General features: G+C 42.7%; 1 protein-coding gene across 1 annotated transcript in view; it reads right to left on the bottom strand.

Annotated features, from left to right (window-relative positions):
- Positions 1-16671, bottom strand: part of LOC124003716 (mitochondrial inner membrane protease subunit 2-like) — a 150558-nt gene extending 133887 nt beyond the window's left edge. The window contains exon 1 of the mRNA XM_046312264.1: positions 16523-16671. The gene's annotated coding sequence lies outside the window, so the exon portion shown is untranslated. The remainder of the gene's footprint in view (positions 1-16522) is intronic.
- Between the last annotated feature and the right edge of the window lie 444 nt (positions 16672-17115).

The following is a 17115-nucleotide window of genomic DNA, read 5'->3' as shown; positions in this document are numbered from 1 at the left end:
CCCACTCAACCCAGTCGAAAGCCTTCTCAGCATCAAGAGATATGACGACCTCTGGCTGTGGAGTTTGATTGGGCAGAATAAAGAACATTACATAGCCGCCGCATATTATAGAAAAATTGCCTACCTGAGATAAATCTGGTTTGGTTAGAGTTAATTATGAGGCATCACTGTCTCTAAACGGCATGAGAGGACATTAGTGAGAATTTGATCAAATCGCAGCACAAAGGCTTATAGGGCTGTATGAGCCACAGTCTAGGGGATTCTTGTCCTTTTTAAGCAAAATCAAAATAGTCGCCTGGGTAAGTGTCTGGGGCCGTTTCTGACTAGAAAACGTTTCATTGTACATTGAGCTGAGGATAGGGAATAGTTTAGAAGAGAATGTTTATCAAATTCAATAGGGAAGCCATCAGGCCCAGGGGCTTTATCGCTCTGCATGGACTGGATTGCCAGAGTAGCTTCATCATCACTTATTCAGGCATCCGTATTAATTGGTTGATTTTAATTGAGACAGGGGATGTCCAGATGGTCTAGAAATGCATCTGAGATGTGTCAGGAAGAGCAAAGAGCAGAGTGGAATTGCTTAAATTGATTGTTGATTTCTTTGGGATTGGTAGAAGTTAAAATCAGAAGCAACACAGACTTCAGGTACGGTGCCTCTAGCAGCAGATTGTCGAAGCTTGTGAGATAACAACTTGCCAGCCTTCTCTCTCTGTACATAAAATGTCTGACTCGACTTAAACAGAAGCTGCTCCGTTTGTTTAGTGGTAAGATTGTCAAATTCCGATTGGTGTAGCAGTCTCTCTTTGTAGAGTTCAGGAGTCAGAGAAGAGGCATACCTGTTGTCCACATTTAGAATGAGTTGAGATGGCTCCCATAAGCGTTTTGTGCACTGTTTATCGTCATAGGCTGTGTATGAAATAATTTGGCCCCTTAGATATGCTTTTAACGACTCCCACGCAGTAGAGTGAGACATGTCAGGGTTGCGGTTGATATGTATAAAAATGTGTATTTTTTACAGGAATTCCAGGATAGTAGTAGTGGGTCAAGTCGTCACACGTTGTGACGCAGTACTGCCCGGAAAGCGGATATCTAGCAGGACAGGGCTATGGTCTGAGATAATGATGCTGTGATATTGGCTATTAGAATTCTATTGTCCGGCAGGAAAAAGTCAATCCTAGAGTACGAGTGGTGGACTGGAGATAAAAGGAATACTGTTTAGCAGTGGGTTTGCTCCTGGCTCCTGGCTGCCCCTCTGGCCTCAGCACCACAGTTGGAGTGAAATATTTGGTCGACCCATCCTCTCTTTAGTTTATCATGGTCGCTACCGGAGATGGGTTTCTTGGAGAAAAACAATGTCCGGACTTAAAGACTTAAGATGAGCATAAACTCTGCTATGCTTGACCACATGGTTAATTCCTTTTAAGTTCCAGCTGATAAAGCAGGTGGAGCCTGGAGTATGTGAATCAATCATTTTTAAAGCTTTTCTTTATTTAACATTTATTTAACTAGGCAAGTCAGTTAATACATTTTTATTTTATTTATAATGATGGCAAACAACGGCCAAACCCGGACGACGCTGGGACAATTTTGCGCCACCCTATGGGACTCTCAATCACGGCCGGTTGTGATACAGCCTGGATACGAATCAGGGTGTCTGGAGTGACGGCTCTAGCATTGAGATGCAGTGCCTTAGACCGCTGCACCACTAGGGAGCCCCCAACTTAGAAAAGAATGTTAGTACAATCACATGGCCAGTGTAAAAATATTTTAAAAAGCAAAAAAAACAGCTAAAAACAAAATATACCCAGAAGAAAAGCTTGGACCCCAATGCTGGCCTTCCCCCTGTTGGAAGGCTGCATATCTACCTCTCCTAGACTAGAGCAAAATACTCCCGTGTTAAACTGAACCTCAGTAGAGATCTATCCAGGACCAACATAATCAAGTTTAAATGTAGGGAAAGAATTCTGGAAGGAACCACCTCAGTTCTCTCATGGATCTTATGCAATGTGCATATATAAAAAAGGAAGTATACGTGGCTAGGCTAATTCTACCGTGCCACCTAGCACCGGGACTGCCCAGCCGCAGCTAGTTGGTAAAAGCTCATTGTTACATGTACTATAAATAAAATACGATTCAAACTATATTGTCCTTGGTATGTATATGATGACATATTCTCACATCATTGTTCATAACGTTAAGTTACTGGAAGAATAATTGTCCTTTTTTGGCAGCAGGGTGGAGGCACGTTTCTAATCACGAAAGGAGTTCACTAGTTGGTCCTTAATCGCATTAGCATGGCTAGTTTAGGGTCAGGGGCAGAGTATGGGCCTAAAATGACTAGTTAGTCGTATATCGCCTATTCTCCTGTGGCTGTAGGTGTGCGACGATGTATTCTTTAGCCCTTGTTGGGTCCACGAATGTCTTCTGCTTGCCGGAGGGAGTAGTGTTCTTCAGCACTGCTGGGTAGAAAACACCGAACTTGGTGTCCAGACAGTGATGTAGGAGCCCCCTCACCTTGTTGAAGGCTGACCTCTTCTACATGACTGACGATACTTTTTCAGTGTCACCACTTTGTTGGTTTAAGTATTTGCGCCACTTTCCAGGCTATTCAGATGGGTGTCCTGTTTCGCCAAGTTTAGCCAGCACGTCTGTTCAGACTTAATGATAGCCGCCATTACCTTGGCTAGGTCGGGGAGGATCAGAGTCCATGTCATTATCCGGTGAGCCCGAGGCTTTAGTAGAGGCCTGCTCATTTGTGACTCGTGGTCGTTGTTTTGACATTTTACAATGAAAAGGCCAAAAATATGTGGTGGTTAATTTCTTTACTATCAAATGAAGAAAGACCCATTTATAACACAAGTCAGAGCTAAACTAAATATTGAATCACTTATTAATAGGGAGCAGGTCGATACAACGCACACATATAAAGTGAATCGATTGAGTCCTCTACGATAATGATGGCTGGTCGACGAATCACCCTCAGATGATTCGTTGAGACCCCCGAGACAAAAGGTTAAGATTTGTATGAAAGATACTTATAATTCACAGCAGACTGTATCTGCTGTAAAAACAGTTCTCTCTCCCTGGTACCATATAGAACAGAAACATTAACTCATGCTCTGGAATGCGGCCTCTTTAGGTTTTATCACCCAAAAGACATGGTAAATCTCCTGTCAGTGTTATCTCCCAGAGGCCCATCCTCAGTAGAACACACACAGGTGAGCCTTCTACCAACCCTTTATTCTGTTGCATAAACTAACCGTTTGATGCAATAATAGCATTATAACATAATCTGGTCATTTCCACCACAAATGTCAGGAAAAAAGTGAGTTGGGTTTGATTCCTAATTAAATGTTACAAAATTAACACGGTAGGAAAGGTGTTGGTCAAGTATTAATAGTTCATTGTTCTCCCTAGACAGTAGCACGGAGAAAACGTGTCTTCACAAGTTGCTGCTCACCAGCGCCCCCATATTAATATAATATTGAATGCATTAACAGAAATTACCGTAACCAAACAAACATTGTAGATTACAAATGATGGTAATTAACTTTCAAATGTACTACTGGTGATACTGGTGTGCCATCTCCGCAGCCTCCGCAATGGATTAGTCCAATCAGAGAGGCATGAATCAGGTGTCTCGTGTGCCATATATTTATTTTTTTATAGATATTTTTCCACTGCTCGACTAAAGAAAATCTTGGTCAAACAGCCAATCGACCAAACAATCGACCGGTTGAGTAAATGAGGTCAGCCCTATAAAACAGTATGTAAACATTATTAAAGTGAAAAGTGTTCTATTATTAAAGTGACCAGTGTTCCATGTACACTACCGTTCAAAGGTTTTGTGGTCACTTAGAAATGTACTTGTTATCCATGAACAAAATACATGAAATGAGTTGCAAGATAATTAGGAAATATAGTCAAGATGTTAACAAGGTTATAAATAATAATGATTTTTAATTTAAATAATAATTGTCCTTCAAACTTTGCTTTTGTCAAAGAATCCTCCATTTGCAGCAATTACAGCCTTGCAGACCTTTTGACATTCTAGTTGTCAATTTGTTGAGGTAATTTGAAGGGATTTCATCCCCCGCTTCCTGAAGCACTTCCCACAAGTTGGATTGGCTTGATGGGCACTTCTTACGTACCATGTGGTCAAGCTGCTCCCACAACAGCTCAATAGGGTTGAGATCCGGTGACTGTGTTGGCCACTCCATTATATACAGAATACCAGCTGACTGCTTCTTCCCTAAATAGTTAATGCATAGTTTGGAGCTGTGCTTTGGGTCATTGTCTTGTTGTAGGAGCAAATTGGCTCCAATTAAGCGCAGTCCACAGGGTGTGGTATGGCGTTGCAAAATGGAGTGATAGCCTTCCTTCTTCAAGATCCCTTTTAAACTGTACACATCTCCCACTTTACCACCACCAAAGCACCCCCAGACCACATCACCTCCACCATGCTTGACAGATGGCGTCAATCTCCAGCATCTTTTCATTTTTTCTGCATCTTCCAAATGTTCTTCTTTGTGATCAGAACACAAACTAAAATTTGTCTGTCCATAAAACTTTTTTCCAATCTTCCTCTATCCAGTGTCTGTGTTCTTTTGCCCATCTTTTCTTTTATTGGCTAGTCTGAGATTTGGCTTTTTCTTTGCAACTCTGCCAAGAAGGCCAGCATCCCGAAGTCACCTCTTCACTGTTGACGTTGAGATTGTTGTTTTGCGGGTACTATTTAAAGAACCTGCCAGTTGAGGACTTGTGAGGCGTCTGTTTCTCAAACTAGACACTCTAATGTAGTTGTCCTCTTGCTCAGTTGTGCACTGGGCCTCCCACTCCTCTTTCTATTCTGGTTAGAGACAGTTTGCACTGTTCTGTGAAGGGAGTAGTACACAGCGTTGTGCAAGATCTTCAGTTTCTTGGCAATTTCTCACATGGAACAGCTTTCCTTTCTCAGAACAAGAATAGACTGACGAGTTTCAGAAGAAAGTTCTTTGTTTCTGCCCATTTTGAGCCTGTAATCGAATGCACAACTGCTGATGCTCCAGATACTCAGCTAGTCTAAAGAAGGCCAGTTGTATTGTTTCTTTAAATCAGCACCACAGTTTTCAGCTGTGCTAACATAATTGCAAAAGGGTTTTCTAATGATCAATTAGCCTTTGAAAATTATCAACTTGGATTAGCTAATACAGTATGCCATTGGAACACAGGAGTGATGGTTGCTGATAATGGGCCATAAATAAATCAGCCGTTTCCAGTAGAGGTTGACGGATTATTTTTCAACGCCGATACCGATTATTGGAGAACCCAAAAAAAGCCGATTTATTTATTCTTTAAATTTGTAATAATTCTGTATAATTCTGTGGGCTTTGTTCAGATAATGCATGTTATAACAACAAGATGCCCAACTCTTCATGCCCAGCATTCTCTCTTCACCCGCAAAGTTTTTGTTGCATCTTACACTACACTTGCCCACTCCATAGCAAGCTGCTCTATCCATTGGTGAAGTACTTTAGTGTAGAGCTAAAAAAAAAAAAAAATTTAAGTGCCAATTTCAGAGGTTTAGAAAGGAACGATATAAACCGTTCGAACGGGTTCAGAACTGTAATTTGCTAGTTGGAACAGTGGAACAACAACAACAAAAATGGCTCTGTTCAGAATGAAACGATTGGAAAATTATTTTGGTTCAAACCCCTGCTGCTTCATTACATAGTTAAAAAGACTGGTCCCCAGACGACAGCTAACATTCCACTTCTTGCCACTACTGTCATTTTAAATGAGTGGAATGTAACAGCTGAACAGAGATGGCAACCAGGCTACAGTAGTTGCATGTTCAATAATATGAGATGATAGGCTCGCTATTATCTCATTAAAAAAAAATTAAAAGCTATTTTTGTAACATTTCTGTTCCATGCGCAGTATATTCCGTTGGTCACATCATTTTACGGTTTGGAACGAATTTAACCATAAAAATCATTGGGCGCACACACAACAAACGCATTTCAGATGCATGAGAAAGTAGATGCGTTGTTGCTGTGTCTTCCCCATTGTCTCTACCCGACATCAAATGATGAGTTCTATTTTGCTACAATTGGATTTCCAGGGTTCCGTGTATCATATCAGCCAATGAGTAATGTTCACACAGGAAAGGCATTTCAGACCAATAAATCCACCAGGGATGATACACTAAGGCACCGAGGGATACTGATTACAGCCAGACGTCACTAGCTTTCCCCCCAAACTCTCTGCAGTTCTGCCGTCGCAGCATTTCTCCCCAGCTTTACGGGGGAGCACTCCAATCCCCACAAAACCCATGACCCGGAGAAGGGGCTTGATTAGACCTTGAAAAAAAGCCATAGCTCGGCTGTGGCAACAGAATGAACTGGAGAAAAGGGCAGGGTACCAACCAAGGCTTTACCATGTCAAGACCATGCATAATACTGAGCAATGGATCAAATGTCAGAATCAATGAAATGTAGGTAATGAATGCTGTAAGGTCAAATAACCTCAATGATTGATCATTTCTTTGGATGACATTTAGGCTACAGGAATATCAGCAAACAAACACTGATGCGAGAGATGAAGTCAGTAGCCTACCTGGAAGCAAAACAATCGAGCCAAGTACCAGCTGCTCTCTCACGAAGCCATGCCTACAGTATGTTGCACTGGGAAAAGTAAACTTTTGGAGCACAGCATAAACAGATGACCTCTAACACACGTAGGGCTACAATCACTGCTCGTCTCTGGTTTGTTTTAGCTAAGGCTCAAGCAGTTTCATCAAGAGAACACTCGTGAATACACAGATGAAGATACATTTGATTTATTTATTTATTTCACCTTTATTTAACCAGGTAGGCAAGTTGAGAACAAGTTCTCATTTACAATTGCGACCTGGCCAAGATAAAGCAAAGCACATAGATACATAGATGTAACAAGCAGACCACTGACCCATTACTAGAGCACTGTAATCATAGGTATTAGCATGTCTCTGGGATCCCAAAGTTCCAAATGTAATGGCTTACAAAAATACTAAAATTCCGAAAAATAAAAACGGTAACTATTTGGTAAATCGGCTATGAAGACAGTATTTTTCTAGATGTTTAAGACCCCTGAAGCAACATTCAGAGCTTCAGACAGCAACACATTTGAAATCAATAATCACCATTGTCATGTGGGGGAGTGAGGGCAACAGAGCTAGGCGCCTAGCTAGTAAGGGGAAAGGGAATACCTAGTATGTTGCACAACTGAATGCATTCAATCGAAATGTGTCTTCCGCATTTAACCCAACCTCTGAATCAGAGAGGTGCGGGGAGCCTGCCTGAACCGACGTCATCGGGGAGCAGTTGTTGTTGGGGGTTAACTGCCTTGCTCAAGGGCAGAATGGCATCTTTCAGTTACTGGCCCAACACTCAACCGCTAAGCTACTGGCCCGATGCTCTTAACCACTAAGCTACCTGCCGCCCATATAGCCTAAAGGAAGCAAAACATTGGTCTGAGAGCTTGCCATGCAAATCTCACCATAACCAGGCCTGTCGTCAGTTAGCCCATCTCACCAGTCCTGAAAGGTTCAATGGGTTCAGACTCTGCATGGACTACACCGAAAGAAACAGCCTCATAACAAGCAACAAACAAGTCAACTTTGTCCAGTTTGCTCAAAAACACCAACTATTTCTCTCTCCATCTTTTCACCAACTACAGGACTAAAGCACCAATTAGAGAATCCCATTATCAATATGAGAGACCCTTTTTTTCCATGAGACCCCAGAGAGAGAGAGAGACAGCACACCACTGAGAGCCAGCCAGCGAGCAGTAGATAGACTTTTCCTGATGAGTGCTTAATTAAAGACAAGAGTCCCCCGCAGATGGAGAAGTAGCACCTCACTGCCTCCGTCTGTGACTACCACTATCGCTCTGCTCAGCAGGCAGGGTCCATGTGGCCAGTCCACACAGCAAGCTGTGTGAAATGGTGCATGGCAGATGTATGTATCGGTCCCCGAAGAAGGGGAGAATGATTAAATATATAGCACAGCAAAGCAGACAATCTTTTTTTCATTTGTGATTCATATACTGTATTACAATCTAGTTTGAGTAGTTAGGCTGGGTGGTGGTATAGTCTTCAGTGGTATAGTCTTCAAACGGTTGTATAAAATAAGTTGTACACCGACTAATCCCTTTACCCTAATCACTGTTTATTCATCTCCTCCAGACACCGAGCAGCCTGGTGTGATGTAGGGCAGGACCATGGTAGGTCAGCCAAAACTAAGGTGATTAATTGAGATCATGGGTACTGCCCAGGCCCACAAATGGGATTTGTCCTCAAGCAGAACATCAGACTCACTGTCTGCCTGCACCTGGAATGAGCATTACAACAAATCCCAGCTTCTGATACCTTGGGCATTCAATGGGGAGTTTGAGGTCAGTGCCAAATGTAGGCTAATCACTATGAAGGGTATAGCCTACTTATTTTTTAGACATAATACTGTAAATACCACTCAAAAGTGTAGAATAAATCAAATGTGACTCGTTTTAGGAAACTAGGTGTCTGTCGCACGTTACTACTTCACAGGAGCGGCATTTGAACGTAAATTTATTTTTATTTTTATAAAAATGTGTTTTTTGCAACATGTGAACTTTCATGTGCTTTAATAACAACCTTGTATTCCATTCATAAATATGAAGAAAATTGTTAAATTACGAGCCTAGTTGGTTTAGCCACAGAAAAAGGCAGGAACCTTCCTACTCGCCATGATTGGCTGAGATAATAGATGGGCTGGACATGCTGGGAGAAGAGTTTGGATTGGTCTGCCATGTAGCATGCGTCGGTCTAGAACGTGAGCAGTTCAGTATGTGTTGACAGTCCTTTCTATCACGCTGTTTTTGAAAGATATAACGTTAGCAATCGAGAACTACAAATGTTTTGCTACTTTTCTCAATATTAATGCCCTAAATTGAACAGACGCTTTAGATAGATCAGTTGGAAAAACTGATGGGCTACTTTCTGCACACACCAAGGTCAGTGTGATGCAGAGCGACTGGACACAGCGCTGGCCAAACAAGATGTAACTACAAACAAATTGTTCCAGTCTGCCATGAAGTGTTCCAACATGTACAGTGGGGCAAAAAAGTATTTAGTCAGCCACCAATTATGCAAGTTCTCCCACTTAAAAAGATGAGGACTGTAATTTTCATCATAGGTACACTTCAACTATGACAACAACAACAAAAAATACAGAAAATCACATTGTAGGATTTTTTATGAATTTATTTGCAAATTAGGGTGGAAAATAAGTATTTGGTCAATAACAAAAGTTTATCAATACTTTGTTATATACCCTTTGTTGGCAATGATAGAGGTCAAACGTTTTCTGTAACTCTTCACAAGGTTCACACACTGTTGCTGGTATTTTGGCCCATTGCTCCATGCAGATCTCCTCTAGAGCAGTGATGTTTTGGGGCTGTTGCTGGGCAACACGGACTTTCAACTCCCTCCAAAGATTTTCTATGGGCTTGAGATCTGGAGACTGGCTAGGCCACTCCAGGACTTTGAAATGGTTCTTACAAAGCCACTCCTTCGTTGCCCGGACGGTGTGTTTGAGATCATTGTCATGCTGAAAGACCCAGCCACGTTTCATCTTCAATGTCCTTGCTGATGGAAGGAGGTTTTCACTCAAAATCTCACGATACATGGCCCCATTCATTCTTTCCTTTAGACGGATCAGTCGTCCTGGTCCCTTTCCAGAAAAACAGCCCCAAAGCATGATGTTTCCACCCCCATGCTTCACAGTAGGTATGGTGTTCTCTGGATGCAACTCAGCATTCTTTGTCCTCCAAACACCACAAGTTGAGTTTTTACCAAAAAGTTATATTTTGGTTTCATCTGACCATATGAAATTCTCCCAATCTTCTTCTAGATCATCCAAATGCTCTCTTGCAAACTTCAGACGGGCCTGGACATGTACTGGCTTAAGCAGGGGGACACGTCTGGCACTGCAGGATTTGAGTCCCTGGCAGCGTAGTGTGTTACTGATGGTAGGCTTTGTTACTTTGGTCCCAGCTCTCTGCAGGTCATTCACTAGGTCCCCCCCGTGTGGTTCTGGGATTTCTGCTCACCGTTCTTGTGATCATTTTGACCCCACGGGGTGAGATCTTGCGTAGAGCCCCAGATCGAGGGAGATTATCAGTGTTCTTGTATGTCTTCCATTTCCTAATAATTGCTCCCACAGTTGATTTCTTCAAACCAAGCTGCTTACCTATTGCAGATTCAGTCTTCCCAGCCTGGTGCTGGTCTACAATTTTGTTTCTGGTGTCCTTTGACAGCTCTTTGGTCTTGGCCATAGTGGAGTTTGGAGTGTGACTGTTTGAGGTTGTGGACAGGTGTCTTTTATACTGATAACAAGTTCAAACAGGTGTCATTAATACAGGTAACGAGTGGAGGACAGAGGAGCCTCTTAAAGAAGAAGTTACAGGTCTGTGAGAGCCAGAAATCTTGCTTGTTTGTAGGTGACCAAATACTTATTTTCCACCATAATTTGCAAATAAATTCATTAAAAATCCTACAATGTGATTTTCTGGATTTTATTTTCTCATTTTGTCTGTCATAGTTGAAGTGTACCTATGATGAAAATTACAGGCCTCTCTCATCTTTTTAAGTGGGAGTACTTGCACAATTGGGGGCTGACTAAATACTTTTTTGCCCCACTGTATACAGGTAAGAGTCGAGCTACACTTTCAGATAGAAGTTTCAAGTTGTGAGAAAGTCATTTTTACTCCAAATTAAAGCTTACTGTTAGATAGCTAGCAGACGTTAGTTTGCTGCCTCGCTAGCTAACATTATGTGTATGATCTGTGTAGTAATATTATTTGAATCCAAAACCATTTGCATTGCTAATTATAGCCTAATGTTAGCTAGCTAACATTGAACCTAGTTTGTTAGCTTTAGCTACCTGTAGATTCCTACTACAGCTATGATTCATGTTGTATTGGTAGTAGTATGAGTTGGGATTATGCCGGTTTATTGTTTATCTAGCTAGCTACATGTCTAAACAAAAGACCACTTTGGCCAGATTATTACATGACCCATCAAATTAGCCATGTGTGTCTGGGGATGATTACGGCCATCTATTGTATTTCATGAACTTGTACATGTCTAGACAATAGTGACCCATCCACTTAGCTAGACGTGGTAGGGGGTGGGGGGTTATAGCATTTCCTTCACATGACCCATCAATTTAGACAAGTGTATCGGGTAAGCGTCATCTAATAATGATCAAATATTTATCTGGACACTTTCTGTTTATGATATTGCTACTATGCAAGTAACCACTTCACTGTAACATAAAGTACCTTCTGTATCCTGTGCATGTGACAAATAAACATAGATTTTATTTGATGTAGCGTGTTTACCACATGGCCTCACATGTGAATCCTTAAAGAGATGGGTGGGGCTAAGGCTTAAGAAGGTGTAAACGATGCTGAATAGATGTAGACAACGAAGAGCTCTCCAGTAGGTGTACCGAAACATTCAAGGCCATTTTCTCAAAAGTGGGGTTACAAGTTTATCAACTTTCAAAATCAGAATTACTTTCCAATTGTTCCTCAACTGTAGTGTATGATATACCATTTTCAAGCTCTGAGTTACTACTTTTATCCAATGTAAGACCGAATCGAGACGGTCGGTCACAAATGTACCCTCAGTCATTATTGATGCAGCAGGGAAATAATGCCAGAGAAAACAATCTGATTGTTTGCTGCAGGGGCCAGGCACATAAATACTTTCTTGTGAATTAGCCCACTTTATCATTGCATGATGTTTACTAGCCGACTAAAAACTCAACGATTTACAATGGAGTTGAGCGGAGACTAGTGTGGCTAGACTTTCTCCCCTCTCTCTCCAGATGAAATCTCGCGTCTCGTGACGGCCGGCCGCCCAACAACCTGCCCGCTCGACCCTATCCCCTCCTCTCTTCTCCAGACCATTTCCGGAGACCTTCTCCCTTACCTCACCTCGCTCATCAACTTATCCCTGACCGCTGGCTACGTCCCTTCCGTCTTCAAGAGAGCGAGAGTTGCACCCCTTCTGAAAAAACCTACACTCGATCCCTCCGATGTCAACAACTACAGACCAGTATCCCTTCTTTCTTTTCTCTCCAAAACTCTTCAACGTGCCGTCCTTGGTCAGCTCTCCCGCTAATCTCTCTCAGAATGACCTTCTTGATCCAAATCAGTCAGGTTTCAAGACTAGTCATTCAACTGAGACTTCTCTTCTCTGTATCACGGAGGCGCTCCGCACCGCTAAAGCTAACTCTCTCTCCTCTGCTCTCATCCTTCTAGACCTATCGGCTGCCTTCGATACTGTGAACCATCAGATCCTCCTCTCCAACCTCTCTGAGTTGGGCATCTCCGGCGCGGCCCACGCTTGGATTGCGTCCTACCTGACAGGTCGCTCCTACCAGGTGGCGTGGCGAGAATCTGTCTCCTCACCACGCGCTCTCACCACTGGTGTCCCCCAGGGCTCTGTTCTAGGCCCTCTCCTATTCTCGCTATACACCAAGTCACTTGGCTCTGTCATAACCTCACATGGTCTCTCCTATCATTGCTATGCAGACGACACACAATTAATCTTCTCCTATTCCCCTTCTGATGACCAGGTGGCGAATCGCATCTCTGCATGTCTGGCAGACATATCAGTGTGGATGACGGATCACCACCTCAAGCTGAACTTCGGCAAGACGGAGCTGCTCTTCCTCCCGGGGAAGGACTGCCCGTTCCATGATCTCGCCATCACGGTTGACAACTCCATTGTGTCCTCCTCCCAGAGCGCTAAGAACCTTGGCGTGATCCTGGACAACACCCTGTCGTTCTCAACTAACATCAAGGCGGTGGCCCATTCCTGTAGGTTCATGCTCTACAACATCCGCAGAGTACGACCCTGCCTCACACAGGAAGCGGCGCAGGTCCTAATCCAGGCACTTGTCATCTCCCGTCTGGATTACTGCAACTCGCTGTTGGCTGGGCTCCCTGCCTGTGCCATTAAACCCCTACAACTCATCCAGAACGCCGCAGCCCGTCTAGTGTTCAACCTTCCCAAGTTCTCTCACGTCACCCCGCTCCTCCGCTCTCTCCACTGGCTTCCAGTTGAAGCTCGCATCCGCTACAAGACCATGGTGCTTGCCTACGGAGCTGTGAGGGGAACGGCACCTCAGTACCTCCAGGCTCTGATCAGGCCCTATACCCAAATAAGGGCACTGCGTTCATCCACCTCTGGCCTGCTCGCCTCCCTACCACTGAGGAAGTACAGTTCCCGCTCAGCCCAGTCAAAACTGTTCGCTGCTCTGGCTCCCCAATGGTGGAACAAACTCCCTCACGACGCCAGGACAGCGGAGTCAATCACCACCTTCCGGAGACACCTGAAACCCCACCTCTTTAAGGAATACCTAGGATAGGATAAAGTAATCCTTCTCACCCCCCCTTAAAATATTTAGATGCACTATTGTAAAGTGGCTGTTCCACTGGATGTCATAAGGTGAATGCACCAATTTGTAAGTCGCTCTGGATAAGAGCGTCTGCTAAATGACTTAAATGTAAATGTAAATGTAGTGTGGGCAGACTGGATCTCCGATGTCACATAAAATTACGTTTTTAATCAAAAACGACTGATTGTAGCACCCAAAGAATAGCCACCAATTACACAGAACAATGTTGTGTGTAATTATGATGTTGGAAGGCCTAGATGATTATCAAGGACCTCAGCCACCTGAGTTGCATCCAAAGAACACCATACCAAGACCGGTTCAGCCCGCTACAATCCAAAAAGCGAGGTGAGTACAGGTGCATCAAAGCAGGGACCAAGACTGTTAAATAGTCACCACTCGCCTGCCTCCGCCCAGTACCCTGCCTCGAACTTTAGTCACTGTCACTAGCCGGCTACCACCCAATTAACTCTAACATGCACCATAGAGGCTGCTGCCCTATGTACATAGTTATGGAACACTGGTCACTTTAATAATGTCACATACTGTTTTACCCACTTCATATATATATATATATATATATATATATATATACACTGTATTCTAGTCAAGGCCTATCCTATTTAACTATTGCTGTACATAGTGCCTTCGGAAAGTATTCAGACCCCTTCACTTTTTCATATTGTTACGTTACAGCCTTATTCTAAAATGTATTATATACATTTTTTGTCCCTACATCTACACACAATACCCCATAATGCCAAACGTATTCAACATTTACAAATTAAAATAAAATTTACATAAGTATTCAGACCATTTACTCAGTACTGCATTGAAGAAAACTTTGGCAGCGATTACAGCCTCAAGTCTTCTTGGGTTTGACTCTACAAGCTTGGCACACCTGTATTTTGAGAGTTCAGGTTCAGGTCCGGGCTCTGGCTGGGCCACTCAAGGACATTCAGAGACTTGTCCCGAAGACACTCCTGTGTTGTTTTGCCTGTGTGCTTAGCGTCGTTGTCCTGTTGGAAGGTGAACCTTCGCCCAAGTCTGAGGTCCTGAGCACTCTGGAGCAAGTTTTCATCAAGGATCTCTCTATACTTTATCTTTGCCTCGATCCTGACTAGTCCGCCAGTCTCTGCCTCTGAAAAACATTCCCACAGGATGATGCTGCCACCACCATGCTTCGCCGTAGGGATGGTGCCAGGTTTCCTCCAGATGTGATGCTTGGTATTCAGGTCAAATAGTTTAATCTTGGTTTCATCAGACCAGAGAATCTTGTTTCTCATGGTCTGAGATTATTTAGGTGCCTTTTGGCAAACTCCAAGTGGACTGTCATGTGCCTTTTACTGAGGAGTGGTTTCCATCTGGCCGGTCAACTATAAAGGCCTGATTGGTGGAGTGCAGCAGAGATGGTTGTCCTTCTGGAAGGTTCTCCCATCTCCACAGAGGAACTCCAGAGCTCTGTCAGAGTGACCATTGAGTTCTGGCCCTTCTCCCCAGATTGCTCAATTTGGCCGGGCGGCCAGCTCTAGGGAGAGTCTTGTGGTTTCAAACTTCTTCCAATTTAAGAATGATGGAGGCCATTGTGTTCTTGGAGACCTTCAATGCTGCAGAATTTTTTTGGTACCATTCCCCAGATCTGTGCCTCGACACAATCCTGTCTCAGAGCTCTACGGACAATTCCTTCAACTTCATGGCTTGTTTTTTGCTCTGACATGCGCTGTCAACTATGGCACCTCATAGACAAGTGTGTGCCTTTCCAAATCATGTCCAATCAATTGAATTTACCACAGGTGGACTCCAATCAAGTTGTAGAAACATCTCAATGATGATCAATGGAAACAGGATGCACCGGAGTTGAATTTCGAGTCTCATAGTAAAGGGCCTGAATACATATGTAAATAAGTTTTTTTTTTTTTTTTATATATAAATTTGCCAAAAATTCAAAAAAACTGTTTTGCTTTATCATTATGGGGTATTGTGTAGATGGTTGAGTTTTTTTTTTTAATTATCAATTTTAGAATAAGGCTGTAACATAACAAAATGTATAAAAAGTCGAGGTGTCTGAATACTTTCCCGAAGGCACTGTATGCTACTCTTCAGATTGTCTATCAATTCTGTAGATACACACACACTCCGGACATTGCTCATCCTAATATTTCTATATTTTTTACTTTTTAGATTTGTGTGTATTGTTACATATTAGTGCACGGCTGAAGCTAGGCACACAACCATTTCGCTACACCGGCAATTTATCTACTGAATATGTGTATGCGACCAACACAATGGGATTTGATTCGGAACTCCAGTCTGCCCACACTAGTCACCGCACTAGTCCATCATAAATCGTGGAGTTGAATTTAATCGGCTAGATGTTCACTCACCACTGGTGCGTTTTTTATGCTACACTACTGCAATAAGGGCATTTAGTATTTAGAGTACCTTGGTTTTTTTATATAATGAAATTGATCACGTTGACCTTATCAGGAAAAAAAACAAGTACACTATTCAATGTTGTTGTCATGGGAAACTAGGAATGGCATTCATTGAGTAGTGACCACAACAACATTGCCATCACGTGCTATTTGGATTTGATTGTGAAAATATAATAAAATGCATAATTGCCTTTCATTTGTGTAGGTGGGTAACGTTAAACGCTCCGATGGTAAACAATGTGCCCTGTCTTGGTCTGCAGCACCGTATACAACATGTGTGTAACATACTTTTGAATACCGATGACAGCTTCGGGACAAAAGCATGACAGTTTATTACAAATACATATAAATAGTTATTTCATATATTTGTGCCACATGTTTGAAATAAACCAACCTCGCGAGCTCATCACTGCACGGATTATGTCACGTTAGCTAACTAGCTAGCCAGCCAAGATTCACGCGTGCACTAGCTCTCAATGTGCCTTGAAAGCAAACCACGCCAATCTCCTACTACTAAAACAGGGGAAAATATAACCAATTTCCTTCTCTTTGATACTTTCGATTCCCCTTAAAATCCTTCGTTCTCACTCAACTGCAGCCTACATTCATTTCACCTACCAGATATTTGACTTCCGTGCTCGTTCTCCTTTCTGTCACTTCTGGAACACCCACCAGCACTCCTCCAGGTCCTAGCGAGAGTCAATTTAGTTTTGTGCATGGCATTTTCTTTCCGTCTCATATGTTGCCCCCCCAGTAGGCTGCTATGTTGACTTTACTTCATATATGGGTGCTTGATCTTATCATACAGATTCATCTTTTCTCCTTTATATTAAAGGCCCAGTGCTGTCAAAAACCTGATTTTCTTGTGTTTTATATACATTTCCACACTACAAGGTTGAAATAATATTGTGAAATTATGATAATGCCCTTTAGTGTAAGAGCTGTTTGAAAATACCACCTGAAATTTCCACCTGTTTTGGTGGGTTTTGGTTTTGGACTGCTGGTGACGTCACCAGGCTGTAAATTAGTTAATAGACCAATAAGAAAGAGAGTTCCAAACCTCTCTGCCAATAACAGCTAGTTTTCAGGTTTCCCCTCTCTCAGACCCCTCCCAGACAGTCCTAGCTAAATTCTTGTTTGAGAATTTGCTCTTTGCTAAGAAGCATTTTTTTTAAACATTTTAATTTAAAACAATCACAGTAGGGTACTTA

The sequence above is a fragment of the Oncorhynchus gorbuscha genome, linkage group LG02, assembly GCF_021184085.1.
Source record: "Oncorhynchus gorbuscha isolate QuinsamMale2020 ecotype Even-year linkage group LG02, OgorEven_v1.0, whole genome shotgun sequence".
Classification (NCBI taxonomy): Eukaryota; Metazoa; Chordata; class Actinopteri; order Salmoniformes; family Salmonidae; genus Oncorhynchus; species Oncorhynchus gorbuscha.
This window is presented reverse-complemented; position numbering and strand designations above follow the sequence as displayed.